This window comes from Saccopteryx bilineata, chromosome 5 (assembly GCF_036850765.1).
Source record: "Saccopteryx bilineata isolate mSacBil1 chromosome 5, mSacBil1_pri_phased_curated, whole genome shotgun sequence".
In the NCBI taxonomy this organism is placed as follows: domain Eukaryota; kingdom Metazoa; phylum Chordata; class Mammalia; order Chiroptera; family Emballonuridae; genus Saccopteryx; species Saccopteryx bilineata.
Window position 1 is genome coordinate 186,676,749 of NC_089494.1, and position 19,466 is coordinate 186,696,214.

The 19,466-nt window shown below is 39.5% G+C and overlaps 1 protein-coding gene across 3 annotated transcripts in view; it reads left to right on the forward strand.

Moving 5' to 3' along the window:
• Positions 1–19,466, forward strand: part of UNC5C (unc-5 netrin receptor C) — a 437,884-nt gene that overhangs the window by 327,548 nt on the left and 90,870 nt on the right. The window lies entirely within an intron of this gene.

Consider the following 19,466-nt stretch of genomic DNA (forward strand, 5'->3'; position numbering starts at 1 on the left):
CAACTATATGCTGCCTACAAGAAACACATCTAAGCAACAAGGATAAAAACAAATTCAAAGTGAAAGGCTGGAAAACAATAGTCCAAGCAAACAACACCCAAAAAAAAGCAGGCGTAGCAATACTCATATCTAATAATGCTGACTACAAGACAGAAAAAGTACTCAGAGACAAAAATGGTCATTTCATAATGATTAAGGGGAAGTTGAATCAAGAAGACATAACAATCCTTAATATATATGCACCAAACCAAGGAGCACCAAAATATATAAGACAGCTACTTATTGACCTTAAAACAAAAACTAACAAAAATACAATCATACTTGGAGACCTCAATACACCGCTGACGGCTCTAGATCGGTCATCCAAACAGAGAATCAATAAAGATATAGTGGCCTTAAACGAAATACTAGAACACCTGGATATGATAGACATCTACAGGACACTTCATCCCAAAGCGACAAAGTATACATTTTTCTCTAGTGTAAATGGAACATTCTCAAGAATTGACCATATGTTGGGCCACAAAGACAATATCAGCAAATTTAGAAAAATTGAAATTGTACCAAGCATATTTTCTGATCATAAAGCCTTGAAACTAGAATTCAACTGCAAAAAAGAGGGGGAAAAACCCACAAAAATGTGGAAACTAAACAACATACTTCTAAAAAATGAATGGGTCAAAGAAGAAATAAGCGCAGAAATCAAAAGATATATACAGACAAATGAAAATGAAAATACAACATATCAGAATCTCTGGGATGCAGCAAAAGGAGTAATAAGAGGAAAGTTCATATCACTTCAGGCCTATATGAACAAACAAGAGAGAGCCGAAGTAAACCACTTAACTTCACACCTTAAGGAACTAGAAAAAGAAGAACAAAGACAACCCAAAACCAGCCGAAGAAAGGAGATAATAAAAATCAGAGCAGAAATAAATGAAATAGAGAACAGAAAAACTATAGAAAAAATCAATAAAACAAGGAGCTGGTTCTTTGAAAAGATCAACAAAATTGATAAACCCTTGGCAAGACTCACCAAGGAAAAAAGACACAGGACTCAAATAAATAAAATCCAAAATGAAAGAGGAGAGATCACCACAGACATCATAGATATACAAAGAATTATTGTAGAATACTATGAAAAATTATATGCCACCAAATACAACAATCTAGAAGAAATGGATAAATTCCTAGAACAATACAACCTTCCTAGACTGAGTCATGAAGAAGCAGAAAGCCTAAACAGACCAATCAGCAGGGAGGAAATAGAAAAAACTATTAAAAATCTCCCCAAAAATAAAAGTTCAGGCCCAGACGGTTATACTAGTGAATTCTATCAAACATTCAAAGAAGACTTGGTTCCTATTCTACTCAAAGTCTTCCAAAAAATTGAAGAAGAAGCAATACTTCCAAACACATTTTATGAGGCCAACATAACCCTCATACCAAAACCTGGCAAGGATGGCACAAAGAAAGAAAACTACAGACCAATATCTCTAATGAATACAGATGCTAAAATACTAAACAAAATACTGGCAAACCGAATACAACAACATATTAAAAAAATAATACATCATGATCAAGTGGGATTCATCCCAGAATCTCAAGGATGGTTCAACATACGCAAAACGGTTAACGTAATACACCATATCAACAAAACAAAGAACAAAAACCACATGATCTTATCAATAGATGCAGAAAAGGCTTTTGATAAAATACAACACAATTTTATGTTTAAGACTCTCAACAAAATGGGTATAGAAGGAAAATATCTCAACATGATAAAGGCCATATATGATAAACCATCAGCCAACATCCTATTAAACGGCATAAAACTGAGGACTTTCTACCTTAAATCAGGAACAAGACAGGGTTGTCCACTCCCTCCACTCTTATTCAACGTGGTGCTAGAAGTTCTGGCCAGAGCAATCAGACAAGACAAAGAAATAAAAGGCATCCATATCGGAAAAGAAGAAGTAAAGCTATCACTTTTTGCTGATGATATGATCCTATACATCGAAAACCCGAAGGACTCCACAAAAAGATTATTAGAAACAATAAACCAATACAGTAAGGTCGCAGGATACAAAATTAACATACAAAAGTCCATAGCCTTTCTATATGCCAACAATGAAATATTAGAAAACGAACTCAAAAAAATAATCCCCTTCACGATTGCAACAAAAAAAATAAAATACCTAGGAATAAACATAACAAAGAACGTAAAGGACCTATATAATGAAAATTACAAAGCATTGTTAAGGGAAATCGAAAAAGATACAATGAGATGGAAAAATATTCCTTGTTCTTGGATAGGAAGAATAAACATAATCAAAATGGCCATATTACCCAAAGCAATATACAAATTTAAGGCAATTCCCATCAAAATCCCTATGAGATTTTTTAAAGAAATGGAACAAAAAATCATCAGATTTATATGGAACTATAAAAAACCCCGAATAGCCAAAACAATCCTAAGGAAAAAGAATGAAGCTGGGGGCATTACAATACCTGACTTTAAACTATATTATAGGGCCACGATAATCAAAACAGCATGGTATTGGCAAAAAAATAGACACTCAGACCAATGGAACAGAATAGAAAGCCCAGAAATAAAACCACATATATATGGTCAAATAATCTTTGATAAAGGGGCCAACAACACACAATGGAGAAAAGAAAGCCTCTTCAACAAATGGTGTTGAGAAAACTGGAAAGCCACATGCAAAAGAATGAAACTCGACTACAGCCTGTCCCCGTGTACTAAAATTAATTCAAAATGGATCAAAGACCTAAATATAAGACCTGAAACAATAAAGTACATAGAAGAAGACATAGGTACTAAAATCATGGACCTGGGTTTTAAAGAACATTTTATGAACTTGACTCCAATGGCAAGAGAAGTGAAGGCAAAGATAAATGAATGGGACTACATCAGAATTAAAAGTTTTTGCTCAGCAAGAGAAACTGATATCAAAATAAACAGACAGCCAACTATATGGGAACTGATATTTTCAAACGACAGCTCAGATAAGGGCCTAATATCCAAAATTTACAAAGAACTCATAAAACTCAACAACAAACAAACAAGCAATCCAATAAAAAAATGGGAAGAGGACATGAACAGACACTTCTCCCAGGAAGAGATACAAATGGCCAACAGATATATGAAAAGATGCTCAGCTTCATTAGTTATTAGAGAAATGCAAATCAAAACTACAATGAGATACCACCTCACTCCTATTAGATTAGCTATTATCAACAAGACGGGTAATAGCAAATGTTGGAGAGGCTGTGGAGAAAAAGGAACCCTCATTCACTGTTGGTGGGACTGTAAAGTAGTACAACCATTATGGAGGAAAGTATGGTGGTTCCTCAAAAAACTGCAAATAGAACTACCTTATGACCCAGCAATCCCTCTACTGGGTATATACCCCCAAGCCTCAGAAACATTGATATGTGAAGACACATGTAGCCCCATGTTCATTGCAGCACTGTTCACAGTGGCCAAGACATGGAAACAACCAAAAAGCCCTTCAATAGAAGACTGGATAAAGAAGATGTGGCACATATACACTATGGAATACTACTCAGCTATAAGAAATGATGACATCAGATCATTTACAGCAAAATGGTGGGATCTTGATAACATTATAAGAAGTGAAATAAGTAAATCAGAAAAAAACAAGAACTACATGATTCCATACATTGGTGGAACATAAAAATGAGACTAAGAGACATGGACAAGAGTGTGGTGGTTACCAGGGGTGGGCGGGGAGGGAGGACATGGGAGGGAGGGAGAGAGAGAGTTAGGGGGAGGGGGAGGGGCACAGAGAACTAGATAGAGGGTGACGGAGGACAATCTGACTTTGGGAGAGGGGTTTGCAACATAATTTGATGACAAAATAACCTAGACATGTTTTCTTTGAATATATGTACCCTGATTTATTAATGTCATCCCATTACCATTAATAAAAATTTATTAAAAAAAAAACAAAAAAAAAACAAACAAAAAAAACAACAACAACAAAAAAAAAGAGTGATGAAAGGGGGCACCCCAGCATGATTTTTTTTTGTGTATTGCTGGATCCAGTTTGTTAATATTTTGTTGAGAAATTTAGCATCTAAGTTCTTCAGGGATATTAGCCTATGGTTTTCTTCCTTTGTAGTGTCTTTGCCTGGTTTTGGAATGAGGATTATGGTCACCTAATAAAAGAAGTTTAGAAGTTTTTCCTCCTCTTGAATTTTTTGAAATAACTTGGGAATGACAGGAGTTAGTTCTTCTTTGAATATTTGGTAAAATTTGCCTGTGAAGCCATCAGGCCCAGGACTTTTGTTTGTTGGAAGTTTTTTGATAACTGTTTCAATCTCTTTTGTTGTATTTGGTTTGTTTAGGTTTTCTGATTTTTCCAGATTGATTTTTGAATGATTATATTTTTCAAGGAATTTATCCATTTCATCTAGGTTGTCTCATTTTGGGGCATACAGTTCTTCATAGTATTTTCTTACAATCCTTTGAATTTCTGATGTGTCAGTTGTTACTTCTCCACTCTCATTTCTAATTTTATTTATTTGCCCCTTCTCTTTTTTTTTCTTGTTGAGTCTAGTTAAAAGTTCATCAATTTTGTTTACCTTTTCAAAGAACCAGCTCTTGGTTTCATTGATCTTCTGTATTTTTTTGTCTCTATATCATTTATTTCTGCTCTGATCTTTTTTATTTCCTTCCTTTTACTTGCTCTAGGCTTTACTTGCTATTTATTTTCTAGTTCTTTTAGGTGCAGGGTTAAGTAGTTATTTTGAGGGTTGTTTTTTTTTTTTGCCTCTTATGGTATGCCTGTAATGCTATGAACTTCCTTCACAGGACTGCTTTTGCCGTGTCCTATAAATTTTGAGTTGTTGTATGTTCATTGTCATTTGTTTCAAAGAAGTTTTTAATTTTTTTCTTGATTTCATTGTTAACCCATTCATTATTTCATAGCATGCTATTTAGTCTCCAAGTGTTTGAATGTTTTTCAGTTTTTCTATTGTTGTTGATTTCTAGTTTCATGCCATTGTGGTCAGAGTAGGTGCTTAATATAATTTCAATCTTCTTAAATTTATAAAGACTGTTTTGTGTCCTAACATGTGGTCTATCCTAGAGAATGTACCATGAGCACTTGAAAAGAATGTATATTCTGCTGCTTTGGGGTGAAAGGTTCTGAAGATATCTATTAAATCCAGTTGATCTAGTGTATCATTTAAGGCTGCTGTTTCTTTGTTAATTTTCTATCTGGAGGTTCTATCCATTGATTTTAGTGGGGTATTAAAATCTCCAACTATTTATTATAGTATTGCTGTTGATCTTTCCCTTTTTGTCCATCAAAATCTGTTTTAGATATTTAGGTGCTTCTATATATTTATAATAGTTATATCTTCCTGTTGTAATACTCCTTTTTTTATAAATAAATTTTTATTAATGTTAATGGGGTGACATCAATAAATCAGGGTACATATATTCAAAGAAAACATGTCCAGGTTATCTTGTCATTCAATTATGTTGCATACCCATCACCCAAAGTCAGATTGTCTTCCGTCACCTTCTATTTAGTTTTCTTTGTGCCCCTCCCCCTCCCCCTTTCCCCTCTCCCTCATTCCCTCCCATGCCCCCCTCCCCCCCCCCGGTAACCACCACACTCTTGTCCATGTCTCTTAGTCTTGTTTTTATGTCCCACCAATGTATGGAATCATGTAGTTCTTGGTTTTTTCTGATTTACTTATTTCACTCCATATAATATTATCAAGATCCTACCATTTTGTTGTAATTCTCCTTTTATCATTATGTAGTGACCTTCTTTACCTCTTAGTATAGCCTTTGTTTTAAAGTTTATTTTGTCAGATATTAGTACTACTACTCCAGCTTTTTTTTCTCTCCATTTGCATGAAATATTTTTCTCCATTCCTTTACTCTCAGTCTTTGTGTATCTTTTGTTCTGAGGTAGGTCTCTTGTAGACAGCATATGTAGAGGTCCTGTTTTCTTATCCATGCAGCTACCCTATGTCTTTTGATTGAAACATGTAATCCATTTACATTTAAGGTTATTATTGATATTTAGTTGTTTATTGCCATTTTATTTTTAAAATCTATAATCCTCTTTTTCTCAATTTTTGTTTCCTTTGCTCTTTTTACAGCAAGCCCTTTAACATTTCCTGCAGTACTGGTTTGGTTGTAATGAATTCCTTGAATTATTTTTATCTGGGAAGTTTTTTATTTCTCCTTCAATTTTAAATGATAATCTTGCTGAATAAAGAAGTCTTGGTTGTAGGCTCTTGTTTTGCATTACTTTGAATATTTCTTGCCATTCCCTTCTGGCCTCAAGTGTTTCTTTGAAAAGTCAGATGTCATCCTTATGGGGGTTCCTTTATAGGTAATTGACTTCTTTTTTCTTGCTGTTTTTAGTATTTTTGTTTTATCTCTTAACTTTGGTATTTTAATTATGATGTGTCTTGATGGAGACCTCATTGGGTTTCTCTTTACTGGGACTCTGTGTTTCTTGATCTTGTGTGACTTTTTCCTTCATCAATTTAGGAAAGTTTTCAGGTATGATTTCTTCAAACAGGTTCTCTATCCCTTGTTCTTTCTCTTCTCCTTCAGAAACCCCTATTACACTGATGTTATTTCTCTTCATATTGTCATAGAGTTCTCTTATAGTTTCTTCAGACTTTTTAAATCTGTTTTCTTTTTGCAGCTCTGTTTCAGTGTTTTTATTTATCTCGTCCTCTAATTTGCTGATTCAATCATCTGCTTAATCCAGCCTGCTGTTGATTCCTTCTATTGTAGTCTTAATTTCTTATATTGTAATTGTCATATCTGATTGATTCTTTTTTATGATTTCAGTGTCCTTTTTGATGCTTGCAATTTCTTTATTTAGGTGGTCATTAAGTCCATCCATTGTAGCTCTGAGATCTTTAAGCATCCTAACAATCATTATTTTAAATTCTGTATTCAGTAATTTGATTACTTCCATCTCATTGAGTTCTTTTTCTGGGCATTTCTCTTATTGATTCATATAGATTATAGAGCAGTACCTTGAGATAGTAATTTAATTTGTTCTGTAACTGAGCTCATAAGTCAGTCAACTCGTATATCAAACTGCTGATACTGGACCCATGCACCAATGCACCAACTAACAGCAGCTTCCTGAATCAAGACTCATATCTCAGAATTTCGCTTGGATCCTGAACAAAAATACAGACCAAGTCACAGCTCATATCAAAAAATTAGTATCTAGCGTGCGGAGGACCTGGGTTCGATTCCCGGCCAGGGCACACAGGAGAAGCGCCCATTTGCTTCTCCACCCCTCCGCCATGCTTTCCTCTCTGTCTCTCTCTTCCCCTCCCGCAGCCAAGGCTCCATTGGAGCAAAGATGGCCCGGGCACTGGGGATGGCTCTGTGGCCTCTACCTCAGGCGCTAGAGTGGCTCTGGTCACAACATGGCGACGCCCAGGATGGGCAGAGCGTCGCCCCTGGTGGGCGTGCTGGGTGGATCCCAGTCGGGCGCATGCGGGAGTCTGTCTGACTGTCTCTCCCCGTTTCCAGCTTCAGAAAAAAAAATGAAAAAAAAATTAGTATGTTAGTTTGTTCATATCTCAAGGTACCACTGTATTCCTCTTTCTTCTCATTTTTTCTGTGTGCAGTTTGCAAACCTGTTATGGTTGTGGGTCTGAGGTTGGTATATAGAATGTAGCTCCTCCTCCAGGTCTTTATCGCTCAGCCTCTGCCGGTTGCTCTGATTTTAATTCTCCTTAGAGAATTAAAAACCTTTTTATACCTACCGCCCACTTTTGTATCTCTGATGGTAGTAAAATTTTCTAACCACCCACTGGTTCCACAGTAATGGTGATTTATAAAGTAGGGAAGTAACTTTACTTTATAAAATTTATAAAGTAGAGTTACAGCAAGTTAAAGCATATAATAATAATTACTTACCAAGTACTTTATGTCAGATTTTTGCTAAGTTAGGCAGAATAATTTTTTTTTTTACAGGAAGAGAGAGAGTCAGAGAGAGGGATAGATAGGGAAAGACAGACAGGGACGGAGAGAGATGAGAAGCATCAATCATCAGTTTTTTGTGCGACACCCTATTTGTTCATTGATTGTTCTCTCACATGTGCCTTGACCGTGGGCCTTCAGTAGACTGAGTAACCCCTTGCTCAAGCCAGCAACCTTGGGTCCAAGCTGGTGAGCTTTCTGCTCAAGCCAGATGAGCCCATGCTCAAGCTGGTGATCTCAGGATCTCGAATCCTGGTCTTCGGCATCCCAGCCTGATCTTCCATCCACTGCACCACCGCCCAGTGGCTCCTAGCAGAGCCACTTAAAAGTTTTAATTTCCTTTCTGTTTGTTTGCTGAGCCCAGCAGGGAACTTCTGTGTTTAGGATAGTGGGGGTGGGGGGGTAATGGATGTATCTTGTTCTTTGGCCCCAATTGAAACTCTATCCAAGAGTGTGGTGGGTGTGACCTCCGAGAACCAGAAGGTGTGGTCTGCCCAGTACTCTCGGGGTGGGGCGTGTTCTTCGTATCAGAAGGTGGCGGTGTAGCTCAGGTATACCTGGAAACCTGAGTCACTACCCCTCCCCTTTACTTCCTCCTTTCTGAATGGCCTTTTGTGCTGACTGGAACTGGATAGCTTTTTGGAGGCTGGTCAACTGGCTCCCTGCTAAGCTTGTGCTGGATGGAGGGAGCAACCCTCCCCTTAGCTATGGCCACCTCGGCACTGGAGACTCAGCTCAGATACTCTTCCCTTCACCGTTTGTGTCCCCGTGCCTTTGATCTCCCCACTCTCCTCATGTAAAACCAATCCTCTCATCCCTCCTCTCCTCCGGAGCTCCAGGCAAGTGACTGTGAGTGATATTTTCTACGCTGGCCCTTTAAAGCTACAACTTTTTCACCAGCCATTTCCCACCGACAGAAATCCCACTGTTCTCCCCATTCAATGCTGTCAGGCTGTCTCCTCCAGTCTCTAGGCTTCTAATCTGGGGCTCTGGTCCTGAGGGTGAGGACCCCCGCCTCTCAGGGTCTCTCTTCCAGCAATGAGAAACCCTCTAGACCAGTGGTAGTCAACCTGTACCTACCCCCCACTAGTATGGGCGGTAGCGGAGCAACCAAACTATAAGTAAAAAGAGATTTAACCTTAGTAAGTTATTTTATAAAGATTTATTCTGCCGCCTGACTGGGCGGCGGCGCAGTGGATGGAACATCGGACTGGGATGCCGAAGACCAGGATTCGAGATCCCGAGGTCACCAGCTTGAGCATGGGCTCATCTGGCTTGAGCAGAAAGCTCACCAGCTTGGACCCAAGGTTGCTGGCTTGAGCAAGGGGTTACTTAGTCTACTGAAGGCCCACGGTCAAGGCACATGTGAGAGAACAATCAATGAACAACTAGGGTGTCGCAACAAAAAACTGATGATTGATGCTTCTCATTTCTCTCCGTCCCTGTCTGTCTTTCCCTATCTATCCTTCTCTCTGACTCTCTGTTTCTGTAAAAAAAAAAAATTATTCTGCCTAACTTAGCGAAAATCTGATATAAAGTACTTGGTAAGTAATTATTATATGCTTTAACTTGCTGTAACTCTACTTTATAAATTGTATAAAGTAAAGTTACTTCTCTACTTTATAAATCACCATTACTGTGGAACCAGTGGGTGGTTAGAAAATTTTACTACCATCAGAGATACAAAAGTGGGCGGTAGGTATAAAAAGGTTTTCTACCCCTGCTCTAGACCCTCAGTCGCCCCTTGCTCCTGGCAGTGGGGGAACCCTCACTGCATCCCCATACTTTCTACCAAGCCCAGTGTGGTTTTTTCTGTGCTCCTTGGTTTTCGACTCTTGTTCTTTTAGTCCAAAGTTGTTTTTTCATGATGATATGATGATTGTTCTTAATTTGTAATCCAGTTTGGTCCTGAGAGGTGGCAGTCTGTGCGTCTACCTACTCTGCTGCCATCTTGGAATCGGGGAAGTTTTAAACCCAGGCTTCTGGCCAGAGAGAAGCCTTCCTTTAAAGTAAGATTAGCAGTCACATACAATGGGATTAATCAACCCCAAAGATAACAACAGAATATGAAAATAAGACATCCTAAACTCACCTTGTATGTATTTTTATTACCTGTGAATAAAAACTCGTGTCTTTATTAACACATGAGTCAACTTCAGATATGCCCCAAATTATTGAAAAGACCGCAGTTACTGAGTCATAAGAACATAAACAGAATTATTCTTTACTGCAAAACTGGCAAAATGTTACAGTTATAGGTAAAGCCTCATAATATACTGAACTTCAACCTATTTCACTCTCTTCTTGAATGTTTTATGCAGTTAAAAAGAACTACTGTCTAACAGGTAGTAGCACAGTGGGTAGAGCAATGACCTGGGATGCTGAGGACCCAGGCTCAAAATCCCAAGTTCACCAGCTTGAGCACAGGGTCACCAGCTTGAGCATGGGGTCATGTCTTTGACCCCCTAGTCACTGACTTGATCTGGAAGGTCATTGGCTTGAATGTCAAGGTGGCTGTCTTAATCCTAAGGTCGCTGGCTTAGCAAGGTGTCACTGGCTTGGCTGGAGTTGCCCCCTTCCACCCTCTTCAAGAACATATGAGTAAGCCATGAATGAACAACTAAAGTGTCACAATTATGAGTTGATGGTTCTCATCTCTCTCCCTTCCTGTCTCTCTGTCCGTCTTTCCTTTTTCTCTCTCTCACTAAAAATCAAAATACAAAAAAATACTATCTCAGAAAGATGGCTCCCATGTATAAATCAGATGGTTTGCAGAAAAGAACAGATGGGAGGAAGCAATGTCTCAGGGTAAAATCAATAAGAAGAGTTGAAATGAGCAAAATATGAACTGAATTTAGATGCCAGACCAAAGTGCCAACCCCTGAGTGACCAAGATTAGTTTACAAATAAATAGCTTGTCAACAATATAATTACTTACTATTCAAAACAACAAAATTCCAGCATAATGGAAGATACTGTATTGTTTTTTGGGATTTTGCTTAGGGTCAATGTATGGCGACTTACTATGAAATTCTTTCAAGTGGGAAAATTGTCACCTTTTTCTGGAGGTACTGGGTTCTGGAAACACTGCATAAAAAGGATATATTTTTTAATAAATCCTTATTAAATAAATATTTATAAGCCTCTTATATGAACTTCTTCAGCTGATTCTGACAATCCCTTACATAATAAATAGAATTATCCTCAAAATTGTTTTCCCTTGCATACATCCCCTCTTAAATTTCAGTTAACAGGCCTGACCTGTGGTGGCGCAGTGGATAAAGCGTCGACCTGGAAATGCTGAGGTCGCCGGTTCGAAACCCTGGGCTTGCCTGGTCAAGGCACATATGGGAGTTGATGCTTCCAGCTCCTCCCCCCTGTCTCTCTCTCCTCTCTCTCTCCTCTCTAAAATGAATAAGTAAAATAAAATAAATTTAAAATTTCAGTTAACATTTTATCATTTTTGTCTACATTAAAATAGGACTGAATTATTTTTTATCACTATCTGTGTTCAGTTACTTCTTAGTGTTAAGATAGAAATTATTTAAGGGGAGCAGAAGTCATCAAGGTTTTGTTGTCATTGCTTTATTTAGTATTTCTCAAGAGAAAAAAAAAGGTCAGTCTGTTCATGAAAACAATGGAATTTTTAGCAGTTTAGCTTTTGTCAAAATCATGCTTTGCTACCTGGGTGTCTTAGAAGACTAGCCAAATTAAACTCATCATTATATTTTCTACCCTCAAATCTTTTTTACTCTCCTTATTCCTGATTGGCACTCAGGTGCCCAAACCAGAAACTGGAGATGGGTCCCTCTTGCTTCCTCCTTTTCACATACAGTCAGCTCTCTTGCCCTGCCCCTTGTCCCTTCAAATCCCTTTCTGAATTCGTTCTTTTCCCCCGGTCCTCTTGCTACTTCCTTCATTCTCTCTTCCTGGTCTCGTTAGGACTATGACAAGAGGCTCTAACTGGTCTCCAGCTTTCTTTCTAATCCATATTGTCCCTAAACAGTCTTTTTATGAATCAGTGTCATGCTTCTTCACTTTAAATCCTTCACTGGGTCACAGTAACTACAGGTAAAGGCCAGCTCTTAGCATTGGAGCCCCTGGATGATTTCCTGTAAGCACCTTTATTCTTGCTCGGCTCCCCCTGACTGTGCAGTTTACACCCAGCTGTCCAGAGTCCAGACTCCTTATGAAGCTTCGAGCCTGTGCCAGAGAACCTGCTGTTTCCTCTTCTTCAAATGTCCCTTTCTGGCCCCGGCTGGTTGTCTCAGTGGATAGAGCATTGGCCTAGTGTGCGGACTTCCTGGGTTTGATCCCCAGTCAGAGCATGCATGAAAAGTGACCATCTGCTTTATTTCCCATCCCTCTCTCCATTCTCTCTCTCTTCCCCTCCCGCAGTCGGTGGCTTGATAAATTCAAGTGTCAGACCTGGGCACTGAAGATGGCTCCTTTGATTTATGTGTCGGCCCCAGATGGGTTGCTGGTTTGCTGGGTGGATCCCAGTCAGGTGTATGTGGGAGTCTATCTCTCTATCACCCTTATTCTTATTTAAAAAAAAAATATATATATATGTATGTATACACACACACGCACACACAGACACACACACACCTTTCATCCTCCATGTTCTTTGCCTTTCCAATAATCTGAATTTCACCCTTTAGAAAGTAATTTAGACATTCCTGCCTCAAATGTCTTCTCCCCACATTACCTGAACCTCCATCTTTATCTTGTATATATGTGTGTGATTTCTCTATCACACAGTAATTACTTGTTTATAGGTTCATCTTCTTATCCATAGCTCCCTAAGCAAGCACTTCTCTGATTTATCTCTGTCCCCCAGCCCTTGACACAATGTGCGGCATATAGTAGGAATTCAGTGTTTTCAGAATGTACTTGAAATCACAAGATGCCTAACTTTTTGTTTGTTGAAAATTAAAATTACTGTGAGCACCTAGATTCTGTGTTTACTAGATGAAAGTCTGTAATAATTACTCAAACATTTTTTAAAAAAGATTTTCCAGCAAACATATAGGTATAGTGTGGTCCAAAGAGGTGTGCCAATTTCAAAGATGCCTTAGCTAAAATATGCTGACCACAGGACACTTGACACTCATGAGTGGCAGTGAATCACTGGGGAGGAGAAGGCTTCAGCATAATTCTAGAGGCCCTCTGTCTCATGATTTCTCCAGGGACTCCACTGGACAGCTCTGTAGGCTTTTTCTTTAGGCACTGTGGGGATGTGCGTTCTTAATCTGAAACAGGACTCAGTGAGAAGGGATATTTAACATGGCCCTTACTGGCCCTGGCCAGTTAGCTCCATCGGTTAAGAACATCATCCCAAAATGGTAAGATTGCAGGTTCAATCCTGGTTAGGGCACACACGGGAAGCAACCAATGAATGGACAACTGAGTGAGTGGAACAACAATGAATGCTTCCCTTCCCCTTCCTCTCTCTGTCTCTAAAAAGTAAAAATAAAAAATAAAAATAAGCCCTGGCCAGATAGCTTGGCTGGTTGGAGTGTCATCCCAGAGGTTGCTGGTTAGATTCCTCAGTCAGGGAACATACAGGAGTGGCTTGATGTTCCTGTCTCTCTCTTGCTGCCTTTTTCAAAAAAAAAAATTACCCTTACTAAATATATTTCATATCAATGTTGATAGTTAAAGCACCAACTTTATAGAGACTTAAAAACGTGTGTGTGCAAACAAACTGGATCCTACTACGAATCTTGTTGTTCATACATTCAGCAATACTAATTAAGCACCTACTACATGCCAGTTTCAGGCCCCAGATATATAACATGATCAAAAACAGACCAAAATCTATGAGCTTACATTCTGGTAGAGGAGACAGTTAGTAACTAAAAACATAAATAAAATATAGACTATACAAATGGTGAGAAGTGCTATGGAGAATTAAAGGAAAACAGGGGGAGAATTTGGGGGCATAGGCAGAGGGAAATGTTGTGGTTTTAAAGCTGTTCAGGAAGTGAATCATTGAGAAGGTGACATCCACATAAAGACCTAAAGGAGGGAAGGGAGCAAACTGTGCAGGTACATGGGAATGATTATTCCAGGCAGGTGCACCATCAGACTCAGAACCACCAAGGCAGAGACAGCTCCCTGATTTGCATAAGGACCACCAAGGGAGCTAGCATGCTAAAGAGAAGAGAGACAGGAAGGGAATACAGTCATGTGCCACACCACGATCTGTAAGTCAATCCCAGACCCCATGTGTGACAGTGGTCCCAGAAGATCATAATGGAGTAAAAAGATTCCTATCATCTAATGATGCCGTAGCCATCATAGTGTTGTAATGCAACACATTATTCACGTGTAATGCTGGTGTAAACAAACTCACTGCACTGTCTGTCATATAAGTATAACATATACAATCATGTACAATACATAATACTTAACAATGATAATAAACAGCTATGTTACTGGTTTATGTATTTACAATAGTTTCTATCATTATTTTAGAACATACTCTTTCTACTTATAAGAAAAAACTTGCCATAAAACTTAATATTGTGTTGCTTGTACATGAACATGCCATACTATCTTATAATCTAGGAGTAATAAGCTATACCATATAGCCTCAGTGTGTAGTGGGCTATACCATCTAGGTTTGTGTAAGTGCACCTTATGATATATATGTGCACACAACAGAGCCACCTAACGTACATTTTTTCAAAATGTATCCTGGTCATTAAAGTGCATGGCTATCAGAGAGGTGATCTTAGAGAAGTCAAGGGTCCTGGTGAAGCAGGGCCTTGTGAGTTCTTGTAAGAACTTCAGCTTTGACACTGAGCAAGATAGTGAGCCGTGGGAAGTTTGGAGATGATCTAAATTAGGGTGAAGAATCACTGACTACTGTGTTGAGAACAGACTGCTGAGGACCAAGAGGAAAAACAGAGGGTAAGATAGGAAGTTGTTGTTATAATAATACAGGAGAGAAATAGTGGTCACCTAACCCAGAAATGAAGTGGTAGTGAAGAGATAAGAAGTGGTCAGGTTCCAGTGTGCTGCTTTGACATTAAGAGGGCAAAGGGAGAGGAAGAGGAGAGTCAAGGACAAGTCTGACATGTCTAAGTAACTGGAAAGATGGAGTTGGCATTAACTGAGCTGTGGGAGGACTAAATTTGTAAGAGCAGTTCAAAAGATTGTTATTAGACAACTGAGTAGAGTTGCAAGAAAGCAGTTGAATATCTGAATCTGGAACCCAGGGGTGGGATCTGGAATGAAGATAAATTGAAGAGTCATCTGCATGAGGCAGGATGTGAATATGGATCGAAAATAGAAAAAAAAAAAAAGAGGCCCAAAGATGGGGCCCCTGCAGGAGAACAGAGCTCAGTCCACGGAAGCTTTGGAGGATGAGATGAGGTAAGAAGAAAGTAGGAAAAGTGTCATGTCCTGAGAAAGCAAGTGAGGAGGAGCGAGGGGTCCACTGGGTCAAACACTGCCACTGCGTCAAACAGACCTCCGAGACCTCCTCAGCATCGCTAACACAGTGAAAGCAATGGGCAGCTTTGAAAAGAGCAACTCTAGCAGAATAGTGGAGGAGGAAGCAATTAGAGTAGATTCAGTCACAATAAAGAGGAAAAGAATTGGAGAGAGTAACTACCAACACCTATTCCAAGGCGTTTTGTGAAGTGAGCAGAGAAATATGGGGGTAGTAGAGGCAGAAATGAGTGGGAGAGATTCTAAGTTGTGAACATAACTGCATGTCTGCATGCTAATGGGCATGATTCAGTGAAGAGGGGAAATGAATGATTTAAGAGAGAGAGAAGAGAATTGCTGGTGCTCGCCCTTGAATAAGAGGGAAAAAAAGCAATAGGATGCCAAGTACAAATGAGAGTTGACAGGAGCACGGAGAACTGACTCAGTAACAAGAGAGGGTACAGAACAGAGGTGGGTAGGCAGATAGCGGGAGTTTTGGAAGATGCTGTGGTCAGTTTTGTCAGCAATGCCAAAACTTGGTCATCAGCTGAAAGTGAGGATAGAGGAGGAGGCAGTGTCTGAGTTGAGAGGAGAAAGTGTGAAATAGCTGTCTAGGAATGTGGGACAGTGAACAGACAATAGAAATATACTATGATTTCTTTTTTGGCAGAATTAAAGACCCAGTTGAGTTCTATTATAAATTTAAGATGAGCCCATCACTATTTTTCACTTCAAGGATATAATGTAAGGGATTGTAGATAGTGTTAGACAACTAGAAGTTACACTTGGTAGAAAGGAATAGGAAACATTGAGAGGGCGAGAGATAAAGTTGGTAAGTTTAAAAGCTTGTAGGTCGTGGTGTGGATTTGTTAAAATAGGGGTTCTAGAGAGACTAAGCAGGAAAGACAGAAAACGATGGAAACAGAGGATGACTGACACTGAGTTGAAGGAGGGTTTGCAATTAGTGATTAAGACAAGAAGTAGGCCAGTGCTGCTCAAACGTCGATGTGCATGTCAGTCCCCTGGTGTTATTATGATACACATTTTGATTCAGTAAGTCTGAGGGCGTGGGGAACAAACCCTGAGAGTCCTCATTCCTGTCAAACTCCTAGGTAATATAAATGCTGTAGGTTCAAGGGTCTCATTTGAAAGGCAATGGTCTAGTGTGGTATTCCTCAAAACTAGCGGGAAACCACAGCACCATGGGAAGTTTAAAAAGTACTGATGCTCGGCTAGTCTTGACCAGTGAACCAGAGTTTCTCTGGGTTGGATTAAGAGTTGATATATGATAAATGTTCTGCAAATTATCCTGCAGTGAAGCCAGGATTGAAAACTTCTGTCTTAGAATATGTGACTATGAATATAAGATCATGGCAGGAGGGAGAGTTATGGAACTGAGAGGCCGAGATGTTAAAAATCCCATCCTTTGGTTATTAAGATCATTAAGAATTATTACAGAAATTGTGCTGGATGAAATGACTGTGAATCCAGAGGTTTGTAAATGATTACAAAAAATATAGAAAAAGTAGATGAAAAATCTGATGGCATGAGATTTAAAGCAAACGTGTTTGGACAGAATGATCTGGCCTAGATAAGGCCGAACCAAGAAGATACTCCTGAAACCTCCGGTGCAGTGGTGTCTTGGATTTGGGAAATGCCCTCATTTGAGAGGATTCCAGAAGAAACAGTAGCATACTGAAGAGCTAGGTTTTTAGTTAAGGGAAAAGGAAGAAAATTATCTAAAAACATATGGAAATTTTGGAGGATTTTATGACTGTGTTCATAAAATGTGTTCCTATGTGAGCAACATAGGAGGGGAAGCTGGGAACCCATAGGCACTTCCAGGCAGAGCTCCAGTGCCTGACAGCAGTCCTTCAGAAAACAGTAGCAGGCAAAGGTCCTTGAAAGAAAAGCACAAAGTGCACTGTGCTTTTGGACTGTGTTCCAAAAGCCGGATGGAAAGGTTTCGAGAATCTTGGAGGGTGGGGATGGAGATGTGTAGAGCCAGACAGGGATTCTAGTCTAGAACAGGAGGGAGCAATGACCTGCAGTTCAGACAAGAGCTTCTGGTGGTGACTAGTGATGGTCTCAAAGCAGGGTGTTGTGCGTGCCTGGGAGTGCCGAGATGCGGAGAACTGCGAAGAAGGATCTCACTAGAAGCTGGAGAACTTCCGGGCTCCCCTCCTAATTTCTGCAAATATTTTCTAGCAGTAAAAACCTTTCATTTCTTCAAACAAAGGCATACAAATGAACCTAATGTGGAAAGCAGATCAAAGATGAGCTTGTATGATGAAAGCTAGAGTTCAAGGAGGAAGGTTGTACTGCTACAGGGCTCGGGGGTCCTCCTCAGCACTTCTGGGGCTCAAAAGGGGTCTTAGACTTCAGGTGATAATCACAACTCCCAGGTTGGTGAGAAATATCCAAGGAAAATGCAGCCATGTATATGAAAGTAAAGGCCATATACCCAATAATGATGTGAGCCTTTTTAAATCTTTTGTCAGTTGTCCCAATTGCTCTCCTTTCTCCATGTAATAAACTCTTCAGATAAACAAGTGGCTCTTAATGTTCCTTGAGACTCTTGATTATTACATTTATGAATCAGGACAACACTTCTGTTGTTAACTGATACTACACGCATAGAAGAAACCACAAACCACAGTTTTGAACAGCTGAGACCTAGGGAAGGTTCTCCAGAAACAAACCTAGAGGCAAAGGTTTGACAGCACAAGATTTTTCTGGAAGCACCCCCAGTAGAGCCCGGGAGGCAGGTGGAGTAAGCAGGGGAGAAAAGAGGAACCTGGAAAGAATGTGACTTCAGGCAAAGTCTCAAGGAAGTAAAGTTTCAACCTAATCCCTGCTGGGGAACTCGGGAGTAACCTTCAGATTCTGACTGGGATTGGCCAGTTTCTTAAAGCTTTTTTCCACCCCCTGTGAGATAGTGTGGAGAGCAACATAGGAGGGGAAGCTGGGAACCCATAGGAACTTCCAGGCAGAGCTCCAGTGCCTGACAGCAGTCCTTCAGAAAACAGTAGCAGGCAAAGGTCCTTGAAAGAAAAGCACAAAGTGCACAGACACACACACACACACATACAAGTAGAAGGGATCCAAGACCTGCTCAGGGAAACCCAGCAGTGCCTTCTGCAAGAAGAAAGCGTTCTTTAGAATGGCATAGATAACCTAGGTAAAGATTAGCTTCAAAAAATATTAATGTCAGCTTTCAGTTACTGTCAAGTCAATTTCTGACAGTATGAATTTTGCTCCCTTCCCCTTGCACGCCTAGCAGAATCACGTTACCACACACACAGGGTCATACTTTGAGAAAATCCAGGCCAAGTGAGTATGAGTATCTAATCAAATATATCCAAGCATGGCCCCGACTGAATGTGCAGTCTGTGTTTGAAAACAAAATGCGTGTTTTAGAACTCCATTGTTTTACATGGATTCCGTTCCTGTTCTCATTTCCATTAGTGTAAATGCCCAGTATGGTTATTTATTTCAAAATGTATATTACTACAAATGGTAGCTCTTACCTACTTTTTCATACATTTTTTATTTAGGATTGTTGCTGGCTTTTGTTTTTCTCTTTAAATTGTGGCCTCTCTTCTATGGATTACAGGAACATTGTTTTAAAGTCCCTGTGTTAGATTTAATTTAGACATGTGCAACATCAAACCCCCTGACAGATTTAAAGATTAATTTCCAGACCTCTTGTGGTGCTAGAGAAGCTGCTTCAGATTTTGAAAATGGCAACACTGTTGACTTCCTCCCATTAAAGGTTACTTGCATTCCCATCCACTGTTAATGCAAAAGGAAAGTTTAAATGTGGTAAATATCAGTACTGTTTCACTTTATGGAAAAACCTGTGCATAAGGGGGGAGTGGGGGGAGAGGGAAAAGTGATTTTACAGGACAAGAAATAATTTACCTTTCACAGGACAGCTCATACAGATACATCTCCCTCTCTTCATTCTGTAGTGATAACATTGCTGCTGCTA